Here is a 13,605-nt window from a genome sequence, read left to right as displayed (position 1 = left end):
CTCCCCCCGCAAACACCACCGCCCCGCGCCCCGCCCCGCGCCCGGACTTTAAAGGCACCGCGAACACACACACCCCCAGCACCCCTCACCGCCGCCGCCTCAGCCCGCGGCCGCCCGCACCGCGCACCCGGTGCATCGGAGGAGAGCGGGTGCGGGGCGGCCGCGGCGGGTCCTTGGCCGGTGCGGAGCCGGTGCCCACCCGGTGCCCACCCCCGGGGGTTGCCGCCTCCCCTTCTCCTTCCCTCGGCGAACAGGGATGCGCTTGCAAGCAGCCATAGCTTGACGGAGCCTAGCTCGCCCAAAGCGCGACATAAGGGAGGCTGGAAGACACAGCTGCAGGACATCCATCCAAGCGACCTCCCCCAGAGAAAGGCCAACGAGGTCAGATTACTCAGGGCCAGGCACAGCTGGGTTTTGAATGTCTCTCTGGATGGAGATTTCACAACCTCGCTGGGTCCCTATCCCAGTATTTGAGATATCCCACATCTCAGATCACCCATATGATGACTGGTTCCAGTATGTCAGTGTCGTTCCAGGACTGGTGAGGCCCAAACTGGACACAGTACTCCTAATGCTGTTTCACAACTGCTGAATATACTGAGAAGAATCACCTTCTTTAACCTGCTGGCCATGCTTGAAGTAGTACAGCCTCGTCTGCCATTGGCATTTATCACAACGGCATACTGCTGAAACATTACTGCTGAAATGTGTTCACCTCTTCATCCACCAGGACCTTTTCTACAAAGCTGCTTTTGGGCCAGCCTGGCCTGGTGCATGGGGTTATTCCTTCCCAGATCCAGGACTCTGCACTTGCCTTTGTTCACCTTCATGAGGCTCATTCCAGCCATCCTCCTGTCTGTCAGGGGCCTTGCAAGCAGCAGCCCTGCCCTTCAGTGTATCTACCATTTTCCGAGCTGCTATCATTCACAGTCTTGCCGAGGGTGTATTCCATGCCTTTGCCCACATCGCTATCAAAGACATTAAATATTATTAGTCAGAAAGGTACATCCAGTAACGTGCCACCAGATGGACTTGAAACAACCAACCAAAACACATTTGAGCCTGACAGTTCAGTCTATTTTTCACCCACCGTACGTGTCTCACTAATTTGGCTATAAGGATATTCTAGTTGGTAGAGCTGAAAGCCTGATGGAGTGTGATTTGCCTGGGGTAAACACATGCTGTCTGTTTCCAATAACCTTCCTGTCCTTGGTCTGCTTGGTTATGGCTTCTAGGAGGATTTGTTCTTTAACCTTCCTGTCCTTGGTCTGCTTGGTTATGGCTTCTAGGAGGATTTGTTCTTTAACCTTCCCAGGAAGGGTACTAGCCACACTAGCCTAACTGCCTTGTAGTTCTCTTGTGGATCCCTTTCTTGAAGCGTTTGCCTTTTTCTGGTCATCAGGGAACTTCCCCAATGACCCTTTGAAGATGATAGATTGACTTTGCAATAGCATCAGCCAGCTTCCTCAGCACCCTTTGATCCACCCCATCTAGTCCCATGAGCTTCTGCATATCCAACGGGTTGAAGTGGTCCCTGAGTCTCTCTTACTCTACTATGGATAATGCTTCACTCCCACATACTTTGCTGCTAGGTTCAGGGACCTTGGACACTAGAAGACCCATAAAAGCCATAGCAAAGAGCCACTAAGTGTCTTGGCCTTTTTGTGTCCTTTGCCACTAGTTTTCCTGCCTCATTGATGGGGCGCCAAATTTTTCCCAAGTCCTCTCTAGAGATCTTACTAAATTGTGGCTGTATTTTGAATATTCCAACATGTTGGTTAAACAGCTAGACCTTCACAAATATCAGTTGTTTTAGCTACAGAGAAGTGACAGCATTTGGTGCTCTTGCTTATCTCCTTCTTTAGCACTGTTACTATTTTTCTCCAGACACAGCTGTATGCAGATCGGCCCCCAAAATGACCTACATAAGGATGCCATCCAAATATTTATAGTACTCTTGTACTGTAAGAATCAGAGACCATTTTTTCCAGTACTGCTTCACAATAGGTGATGAAACTAGTAGCAGTTGGGGGCTTCCTGCTTTTATCTCAAGTGACTTTAAGTTATGCATCAAAAGAACAGCTCAGCAGAGAACACAGTAAAGCACAGAGGGAAAATCCTCTAAGTGGAGTAGCATGACGTGTGTGTGAGTGGATGCCTGTTCATATGATGTTCTAGGTAAAGACATCAGTGGGGCCCGTGGAAGAGGTGACACACAACACAGTCACACCTGAATGAAGGTGAATTCACTTGGCATGTGAAGTCAAGATACAAATTTCAGTTAAGGGTTTTAGAGGGAGGCAAATACACATCCTTATTCATTTAGCACAAGTGAACACCATGTGCTTAGGTATGAACAGATGTGCAAAGTGCTGCTGCATGGAAGAAGGCAAATGCACAACAAAGATGGAGGAACAGGGATTTAATCAGTGAAAGCATTTGTTTTTCTGATGCATACTAATGTAAGCATTCATATGCACATATACTTCAATATTCTGTGGAGGGCGGTATTCCTGTCTTTTATCTGGGTAGTCTGGAAGTTCATTTAGTTCCCAAATGCATTTTTTCTAAACAAACAAACCCCCTATGTTTCTTTATTCAAAGTCAAAATAAGTAACAAAAACCTTTTACTCAGGCCTAGAAGTCATCTTATGTTTAAAAATAGTTGCCATATGTCAGAAATAGAGACAGACAAAACAAGTGAGATCAAAACACATTAAATTCACTCAATAAAACAATTCAACCTGGGGAAATAGCAGTTTTGCTAGCGCTTACTGATCAAAACTATATACACTGTTCTTATTTCACTGTTAACATGTCCTGAGATAGAAGACAGGAGGAAAGAGACATAAAATGCCTAAGGAAGTAAGCTGAACCCAAATGGAGGCACAGGATGAGAAATCACCTTTGGTGAGAAGTTTGCTAGTGGCTTCACTGGAGCCAAGGATGTCACCTTAAGATTATTATGATTTCAAATATCTTCGGGATTTTTGTGGAAACTGGCTCTTTTCGCAGTTCTGTGACATTTACCTTTTCTCATGAAACAGCATGAAATCAATAGTTACCTGTCCCAGAAGTCCCACTGTAGGCCCGTTTTCCCTACATCCCATCATTTCCACATCTTCCTCCCTGTATACTTCACTGTCTGTCCAAGAGTGACACCAGCTCTCTCATTTTGGTGTTACCCATGAAACTCAGAAACTAATGAGGCATAACATTCTGTTGTAGCAAGGAAAGAAGAGTTATCAAACAAATCAGCCTTTTTCTCAAAAGTCGTAATGTCTAACTTGCAAGAAAAAGCTTGATGGTGTCAGGCTAAATACCTTTATTAAAAAAAAAGTATTTTCTTAATCACTAGCACTGGAAAATATGATTCAAACCCTTCGGAGATAAAACAGCCTCTCAGACAGTGCATGCAAGTTAGAACTCTGCATATAAATTTAGAGGCAGAGATAGAGAAGCAAGTTGCCTTCCCTTAGACACTAGTTAATATAAAAAGAATAAGCATGAACAGAGGCAAATCCAACTACCCTTTGTGGTCTCACTTACAGTTTTTGTATGATTTTCATTGTATCTGAATCCAAAATGATCAGCACAATCCACAAACATTTATATATTTTACAGCATTAAGCCCATGCACAGTATTATTATCATTGCAAAACAGTGGCACAGTATATTTTAAGTGGTGTAACTTCAGAGTAAGGACTGCGCTGTATCAGCAACGCCGCACTTTCATCTGGGCCTGACCAGTTTGGTACACAAACTAAATGCATCAGATCTCCAAAGGAGCCAGGCCAAGTTAGAGCTGAGTAGGCAGAAGCAGTACAAGGACACTAGTCTGTCTTTTGCCAGTGCTGAGTCTGACCTGGGGCAAGTGAATCTCAGTGAAGTGTGTATCTTCAGCACTAAAATGAGTGCTTGAAGTTAATTTACTGATTAACAACACTGAAGACATCCAATCTTCTCATCAGTAGGCTACTTAGTATAGCTGTACTCTTTACATTTTAAAGGGGAGAAGAAGACATCTAGTGCATAGAATTTGGAGAAGCAATGCTAAGATCATCAGAAGAAAGGAGTAAGAGGTCAGTAACACCTTGGCATGAGCTGGCAAGATGGGAGGGGAAGGAAAACTCTTATATCTTAATAATATGCCTGGCATTATGCCCAGATAAAAGTGAAGGAGGAAGAAGGCGTGTTAATCATTAACGATTAACAGAGGCTGTACTGATCAGTACAACAAAGGAAGGTAAAGTTAAAGAGGAGCTAGAATTTGCATAAACATATTTATAACACTTTACACATAATGATTTCATACTCTAATTTGTACAAATACCTAGCTAAATGTTACAGTCCTATCACATGTGCCTACCCCATTTCAAATGTACAGAGACTGTGGAGGGTACTTTGAGTTTAAAAGACATGGCTACGAGGCATCCCACAGTTCGGTCCATCTGCTATACACAATGAGCAATGCTTCTTAATGGTAGCTCTTTCCAGACAGTTAACACAATACATTTGATAAATATATTTAAATATATAAAAATAAAGGAAAATATGGAATACTATAGTGCAGTCAGTTGCACAACTATGCTTGCTGTTCTCTCATATTCACCATCTCAGAATGCAAGTGAGCACACTGCACCAGTGGTTAAATAGGGGGGACACATCAAAATCACATTGAATCAATCCACTGAATGGAATTCATCCAATACAAAAACATGATTAAGTTTTTAAAGGATGAAATAAAAGAGTATGAATCTGTTTTCTAGAAAAACGGTGTGCAACACCCAGGAAGTAATAATTTCAAATATGACAAGTGCATAAGCCAAAAGCACATGATGGTTTAAAGTACACGTTTGTATGTGCACCTCTATGTGCCACTAGTGCAATAGTGTACTAGGCACTCACTGGTGCAGGTTATGTGAAATATCTATTAAGGGGCAGAAACAAATGCATACACAGTCTGCACTAAATGGCTGTATGCCCTAAAACAGGAACACAGGAGAGTAAGGCTTCTTCTCTTACAAGTAGTAATTCTGTATCAAGAATTCTATATCTGCACAGCAAATGTTCTTCGAGATCATAATGAATCTCCAGTCTCACCTGACTTACTAGTCACCAAAACTATCAGCTAAGGGATGATAACAAGGTACCTTGCAAAGCATTGTGTATTGTTGTTCTGCTCAAATACATATCACTCTTCTCTCTCTACACAGAATTTTCTATTCCATCACTTTGTCCATGCAGGCTGAGAAACCATTGGAATAGCGAGTTACCCTGTTCCAAAGATCCTGCAAAAATCATCAACTTAAGGGAAAAAAAAAAAGTCTGTATATAGCATAAAAAACCCCAGGTAAGAGAAAATACCCTTGGCAGAATTATTTGCAGTATTCCAGAGTTACTGAATGTCTGGGGTTTTTTGGGATACCATGCACTCTGACACAACACCATTAATGTTACAGCATCCTATTTATTATTAAACAAACTACTTTTGAACAGCCACTGAAGATATTTTAGACTCATTATCATCAGTCCAATCGAAACAGGATTAGTAGATGCACTTTATCCCAGTGGATAGCCAGTGCATAGACACCTGTCTAAGTTATCCTAGCAATCTCCAAGCAGATTTGCTTGTTTAAACAAAACAAGAAGGTCTGCCAACTGCCTACAGCACAGCAATACTGATATGCTCACAATATGGACTCCCACAGTATAGATTAGTCACAATGTTAAAAATCTTATGTTTATTTGCAATCAGTGCTTCTAATACACAAATAGTGATTTGCATCTTAAACTGAAGAATGGGACAAAAAAAAAGCCCTTAATCTCAAAGCCTGTATCCTAAACCACCTGCAACAGCAGCAACATGCACTTTTGTCCTGTAGTTCTCCTCTAATTTGAGTTTATCCACCTGCAGCAGTTGAGAACAACTAACATTAGTACAAATATCATCACAAAGAGCTCAATTTTATTTGCTTGTATGGTGAAACACTCATAGCTGGGATTATTACAATTCAAGAGCAGAAGTACTCAATTAGGAAGAATTTAAGGAAAGATTTGAACCATCACTAGCATCAAATTATGAGAGATCACATTAGAATAAAGTAACTGTTCAGTTTACTCAATTGGGTTTGCATCAGTAACCATAACAGTGAGATTCTTGGGATCTGTCTCTTAGGATTGTTATTGGTAAGATAAGAGTGTTGGACATTTTAATTCCCCTATCAGTTATCTCTTTCATGCTGAAAACACAGTCGGTACTTAAAATGAAAACTGCATAGCCTAACCAGAGGAAAGTCTCATTAGTGAAGAACATGTTTAGAGTGTATGTTCAGGTCCTGCCTATGCCACAGAGCACCAGCTTTCACTTTAAACACAATCTTATAATTATTATTTTTTTGCCTTCTATATTAGTTAGTCCATGGTGCGGAGAGGGGAGAGGATGTTAAGATTCATTAGGACTATCAAAAATAGTTCACTTGATTTACATGGATCTCTGTATGGAAAGCTTATTTAAAATAAGATTCTCAGGGTGAAACCTGCCTTACTGTATCATGTATAACTAAATATTGGCCAAGGCCACCATTTCCAAGGATAAGAGATTAAAGTTAAGCACCTGAGTCCCTCTCTTGGAGCTCACATCTAGAATAATAATCAGGGATGCAGAGCACACTGTTCCAGTGGGTACTGCCTGTTGTTTTCCATGTATTGAGTGACACGTTGTAGACCATGTTAAATACCCATTAACTAGGTTTTCTGGCATGAAGTTGTTCTGTGGTAGAATTAAAAAGAAAAAAAGAAAAATTTTATCTTTGAGCTATGAAGTCCTCTTAGAATGGGTTCTGGATACTGCTCATTTCATGCAAAACAACAGCCTTTATCCCAGAAAGTATATCTATTCAGGACTAAGAAAGTTTACCCTTCTTTTTAGGTATGTACTTAAAGGCTTTATACTCTTGACACTAGAAATAGCTCCTAGCTCATAAAGGAACACACAAAAGCAGAGCTACATCCTTGAATGTCTTGATTTTCATTTTAGTCCAAAACTGATCTTAGAATAGGTGGGAAGGAACCTCTGGAGGTCACCTGGTCCAACCCTGCTCTCAAAACAAGGCCAACATAAATTAGATTGCTCAGAGCCATTTTTCAGTCAAATTGAGTATTTCCAAGGATAGAGAGTTCAGTCTCTCTGGGCAACCTTATATCTAATCAGAATTTCTTTTGTTGCAATTTGCCTCAGTTACCTCTCGTCCTTTCACTGTGCACCTCAGGGATGAGTAAGGCTTTATTTTCCCTGTCCTCTCCCATTAGGAACTCGAAGATGGCAATAGGATTTATCCTTGGCCTTCTCCTGCTAAGGCTGAACAAACCTATCTCTCTCAGTCTCTGCTCATAGGTCAGGTGCTCCAGTCTCCTAACAGGACAACACTCAACTGGACTTGTTCCAGTTTGTCAATCTCTTTCTTATGCTGAGGAACCCAAGCCTGGCCACGGCATTCCAGATGCAGTATAACAAATGCTGAATAGAAAGGAATAATCAGTTCCCTCAATCTCTTGGCTGCAATCCTTTTGATACAGCCCAATATACTGTTAACCAACTGAAATGCAGGACTTTTAATTTCAGTTGGTTAACAGTATATTGGGCTGTATCAATCCTTCCTGAGTTTCATGAGATTCATGTTGGTCCATTCCTCCAGGCTGACTACGTCTCCTTGAATGGCAGCCCTGCGATAGAGCACATTGACTTCATCTGCCAGTTTGGTATCTTACACAAATTAGATGAGGGTCCATTCCTTCTCCTCCTCCAGATCACTGGTAAACATATTAAACAGGGTAAGTCCCAGGACAGACACCAGAAGAACTTCATGTGAGCTGACCTCCAGAGTACAAATCATTACCCAGTGTCCTTTGAACCCAGTGACCAAGTTTTTCATCAATTTAGTGTTTCACCCATCTAAATTGTAAATTCCCAACATTGATATAAGGATTCATGGGAGACCATGTTGAAAGTCCGGCCAAAATCAAGATTGAAGACCCCTACCACTGGTATCCCCTTATTCACAGATTTTGTTTTTTTTTAATTATAAAAGGCCATCAACTTGGCCAAAGCATAATTTACCTGTTGTACATCTATACTGGCTATTTCCATTCAACACCTTCTCCTTCATTTGCCCAGAAATGGTTTACAAGAGGACTCACTCCATGATTTTTCCAGGAACTAAGGTAAGGCTGACCTGCCCTTGGTTTACTATTACAATTTTTGCCCTTTCTGAAGATGGTCGTGGCATTTTCCTAGCCCTGGTCATCAGAGAATTCCCCCTGTCTCCACAACCTTTCAAGGACATTTGAGAGTAACCTCACTACGACATTGGCCAAATATCTCAGTACTCACAGATGCATCACTTCTAGTCCCATGGATCTGTATATATTGAGATTACTCAGAAGATCAATGACTTCATCCTCTTCCACTATTTGGCTTACCTAACAACATCCCTACATACCCAAGCAATGTTTCTAAATTCCTCCTTCATTGCCCTCCCTCACTTCCATTTATATAAATATTCTCTTTGCACTGGACTCCAGTCAGGTCCTTGTTTAACCAAGACAGACTCCTGATATAACTATTCATTTTTGTGAGTACTAAGATGGATCATTCTTTTGTTTGGAGGAGACTGTCCTTAAAGATCTGCTAACTCTCATGAGCTCCTTTGCCCTTCAATACTGCTTCCCACCAGATTATACTTCCCAGTTCTCTGAATATGCTGAAGTCTACTTTCTTGTAATTCGGGATCTGTGTTCTGTTGCTTGCCTTCCTCACTCCCCTCAGGATCTTAAGCTCTGCAATTTCATGGCCACTACAGACAAGCCTTTCATTGGTTATCACATCCCCAACAAACTCTTATGAGGTCAGGACTAGCTATGTCCAGGAGAACATCACCTCTGCTTGTCCCAGACAGCATCTGTATTAAGAAGCCATACATGACATCCTCCAGAAATTTCTGAGATTGCCTGTGACCTGCTGTACATCCCCTTTGTCAGGTGTCAGGGAGATTTAAGTCCCCTACGAGAACTAGAGTCTGTAATATACAGACTTTGGTCAATTGTTTAAGGAAGACTGTCCACTTCCTCACCCAGATTCGCAGGGTCTGTAACACACTTCCACCGCAATGTCACATTTACTGGCCTCTCCTCTGATCCTGACCTGCAAGGTCTCAACTACGCTATTGCCCATACCACAGAAGAGCTTCACACATTCAAGTTGCTCCTTTACATTGGCAGCAATCCCCTTTTTCTTCATTTCTATCTGTCTTAAAGACTTTCTTCCCATCCATCCCAGCACACCAGGCATGTGAGTGACCCCACTAAGTCTCAGACAGTCCTGTGATCTCATGAAATATGCATCTACTCCTACCCAAGACTTTCCTCTTCACCAGAAGGATTGAGAATAAAACCTGCACTCCCATGCTGTTCACTCTTGCCTCCAGAGCCCTCTAGTCACTCTTGCCAGCCTCAGGGTCTTCCTTGGCAGTGTCATCGGTGGCCATGTGGATGAGTGTGCAGGGGAACGCATAAAGAGTACAATACCTTTCTCTTATTTATCATAGCACACAGGACATCATGCTAATGCATAGTATCCAGCGCTTTAAAATATAAAATACCATTGGTTTTACAATACTTATCACTGCTATGTGCAGTAATTCATTTGCACATGGTGTAATCTCTATTTCAGAAAGAGAACTTTTCATAATAAGTATCTAGTAACTTCACGAACGAAAACATTTTTATGATTTGTTGACTATGTGCCAAAGGGAGTTTTATTATAATAAATTAACTACCATGAAATTCAATATATTCCACAGACCCATGTTTTCTATACTCAGTACACTTTTCTACAGTACAGTACTGTACTTTTCTTACAGTGTTACTTTCTTTAGATAATTAAGCATGTTGCAGTGGCTTGTATCATCAAGCAGTGTAGCAGTCCCTTTTTCCTCACCAAGTTGCTAAACCTAGAAGATGACGCAATGCTTAGGAAACCAATACTTTCTGCTGTTAAAGAGAGCTTGTTATACCTTGGGAATGCCTGTAGGTAGCCACTAGAAGTTAATGACTGCATACCTTTGTATAGGAGGCTTGTTTATTTGTTATATCAGGACAGTGACACTTCTTATTCCAACAGGCGTGGTAATTAATGGTTTTAAGATTTTAAAAACTCAAATACTCTAGTGGTGAGGTTCATAGAAGTATCTCACAATTTTCTGTGATTCACAATTCACAAATTCACAGATTAATTCTACACTGCCTAATAGGTATTCATTTCGATAAGAAAACTGTAAAATCTGCTGTCACAAAGAAGTTACTAGCTATTTATTCTTAGCTCATCAGCTAGTCAAAACTGTTAACTCATAGATATTTTCACGAAGTCCTAGTGAGTTAGTGTACACGAGCCTTCATTCTGGAATGCAAACTCTTGCTTTCTTCTGTTATACATTGTGCTATATCACATATCCCAATGCATAAACTGATCAAATTACAAATTAAAATGAATCTAATGAAGAGAAAGATGTAGTTGGTTTATTCCGTAATTAAGTTGGTTTTTTTTTTTTTTGGTGAATTCTCTACTGTAGTGGTAAGTGTCTACTTCTGAGCTTAAAAACCAGTTAATGGTTTTCGAGTAGATCTTTTCCATTCCTAGTTGTTTGTTTGTTTTTTTTTAAGGACACCTGAAATGTTAGGATATCTGGTTTGTAAGGATTTTTGGTTAACACTATTCAGTAAAAAGACAATGACAAGAAGTAGGAAAAGTCATAAACTGAACATGCCAATACACAAACTCTAATGATCAGGAGGCAATGAAGATATTAAGGGAGCACAGAACTCTTCAGTCACTGGTAGACGGACAACTGAAGGAACCACTCAAACATAATCTTGAAGAAGTTCAACCAGAATTTTGTAATTTAGAAGAATGAAGACAAGATTATCATGAGTGTGATGAGAAAAAACAAACAGTGTGGAACATTTGAGGTGGATTGTGGCAACATGCAAAACATTACAGGATGTTTAAGGAAAGGATCAACAGCAGGGAAAGGGAAGGATCAAGACTGAAGGGAAACAAAACAGGAAAATGAAAAGGAGGGGGAGTAAAAATGTGGCCAGTTGCATGTAAGCAGGCTGCCAGTCAGTACTGTTGTCTGGCCAAACCCTGTGCCTCATCACCGCAATCTGAGATGTCATTTTACTACACTGTATTCTTGACTCTTTTTCTTGATAAGTGCACTATTTTGTGTGCAAGACAATAGTTTACATCAAGATGGGCTCACTGCTGAGAAAAATAGAAGGTCCCAAGGCTGGATACTGGACTGTCTATAGATCTGACCCAGCTATGAGAGACTTTCATGAGAGCATATCTGTGAGGGTGTTTGTATGATATGCTAGAAAAATTTAAACCTCATTATCTGGCAATTAAGAACAGGATTAAGCCCTTTCTTCATGTTGATATGAGGACTGTCTGTATGTATGCAGCACATATAAAGGTGCTATCTTTCTCTCTGTGTTCATCTGTTGACCACGTCTGTACTAAGGGAGTAATTGAGTGTGTGTGTTTATGTACTCATGATACATGCTTGGCCTTGCTACTGGGTGGACTTAAACAGGGAGCCACAGCAGCTTTAGCTCTAGTGGACTGGGAGGAAAACTCCATTGGGTCCTGAAGTCTACTTCTCTTAACAGTTTTTGCTCTCCATAAGTAAGCATTCAGATTGTCAGAGTCCGTATCAGCATTTTTCCACTAAGGTACTGGATTCTAGGGTAGGATTTAACTAAATTAGGATGCCTACATTTAAGTACCTACAGACTAACTCTACGTGTGAGCTAAGTGTTCAGACTCCCATTGTAGTTGGTGGAGAGCCAGTCCATAAAACATAAAGAGGGAGTCAGGTGAACAACAGATGGAATTCAGTTTTATAAGCATGTTACATGCTACTTAAACTTCATCTGTCAATGCAGAGAGATGGAGATCTTTTATAAGGTGAAAAATCTCTTTTATAAATTCTCAGTCATATCTGCCAGCCCTGCCACGTCCTACCGTAAGGCATATTACATGGCACTGCATACCTATCTGTGGGCACATGACAAGGGAGCAGCGTATACCTCAGGAAGTTAACCAGCTTGGTGTAAGCTTCCATTAACTAAATGAGAAGTTAGACAGCCAGCTTGCTTAAAATTTATATGTCCCCATTCCTTCAGCTGAATTTCAGTTTAAGTGTCTTCTTGAAAGGTGAAGTTCGTAAGCCTTTCATATAAGTGCTCTCTTCACTTACAGTACAAGCCCCTGGCTGATACATCCAGTGCAAATAACAACTGCAGCTAAGATCAGGAAATCATTCTAAGCTTCACAAAAAGTCTTTGTAACAGCTTGAGGCACGGAGGGAAAGGACTATGTGAATTGTTTCAAATACTACTTCTGAAAAATGATCAAGGCAGTCATGGGCCAGGTGGCAGAAGCATATTTTTACAGATTTGTTGGAACGTTTGCAGAATCACAGAACCACAGACTGTCTGAGGTTGGAAGGACCTGTGGACCATCTTGTCCAACTCCACTGCTCAAGCAGGGCCACCTAGAGCCAGTTGCCCAGGACCATGTCCAGCGGTTTTTTTAATACATCCAAGGATGGAAACTCTACTGTGGTCCAGTAGTTCAGTGGAATACTGTCAAAAAACCCCTTGATGTTTCACAATAATACAGCACCAAAGTCATAAGTGTGCCTATGATGTAATTCATCTGCAGGGTTTCTCAAAGCAGTAACAACAAAAAAATACAGTCACTTCAGAGATTAAACTGTAGAACAACAGCAAATACGCTATGAATAAAAATATCCAGCTCATTTCTCTTACCAGCCTGACTTACATAAAGAAGAGTATCTAGCTAAAAGCATGACTAACTCATGAAAAGTTCTAAATTAATACTGTAAATAAATTCAGTATAAAATAAACCTCACCCATTTGGGCTTAACTATTTTTTCTATTGCATCCATTGATTTTAGCCTCTCAGATCAGCTTTCATCAGCTGAAACAGAATTTCCACTTTAACAGAACTCACTCATATAGCACAGAGATACTTAGGGTTTTAGCAGGTTTAGTGAAGTTTCTTAACAGTTCTAAAGTCTTTTGGACTAACTCACACAAAGAAATTCTGAGGATATGAACACAGATGAATCTACAATTTCAGCTAAAACAAGCAAATATTCCTTCCCACACAGATCCTCTCCCCCCTTTCATCTCAACCGTCCTCCTCCCCTGCCCTGGAGTATCTACAAGTCATCATTCTGTCTATCTATAATTCCCTTAACACTCGTAATACATTTACAAAAATACAAGTAAAAATAATCAGCCGTTACTCAGAAGCCAAAGAAAGAAGAGAATCAAAGTGTAGCAGAGCACTCCCCCAGGTTCTGGTGGGAGAGCTGGGGTATGACCTTTCTGAGTTTTCAACTTTGCCCATTACCACAGCATCTTTGACAGTCCTATGATTGTAGAGAAGACTAAAACATTTTATCATAAAAATAATAGATTTATGCAAAGAGAAAATATGCACCCACAGGGTCT

This window comes from Larus michahellis, chromosome 1 (assembly GCF_964199755.1).
Source record: "Larus michahellis chromosome 1, bLarMic1.1, whole genome shotgun sequence".
Classification (NCBI taxonomy): Eukaryota; Metazoa; Chordata; class Aves; order Charadriiformes; family Laridae; genus Larus; species Larus michahellis.
This window is presented reverse-complemented; position numbering follows the sequence as displayed.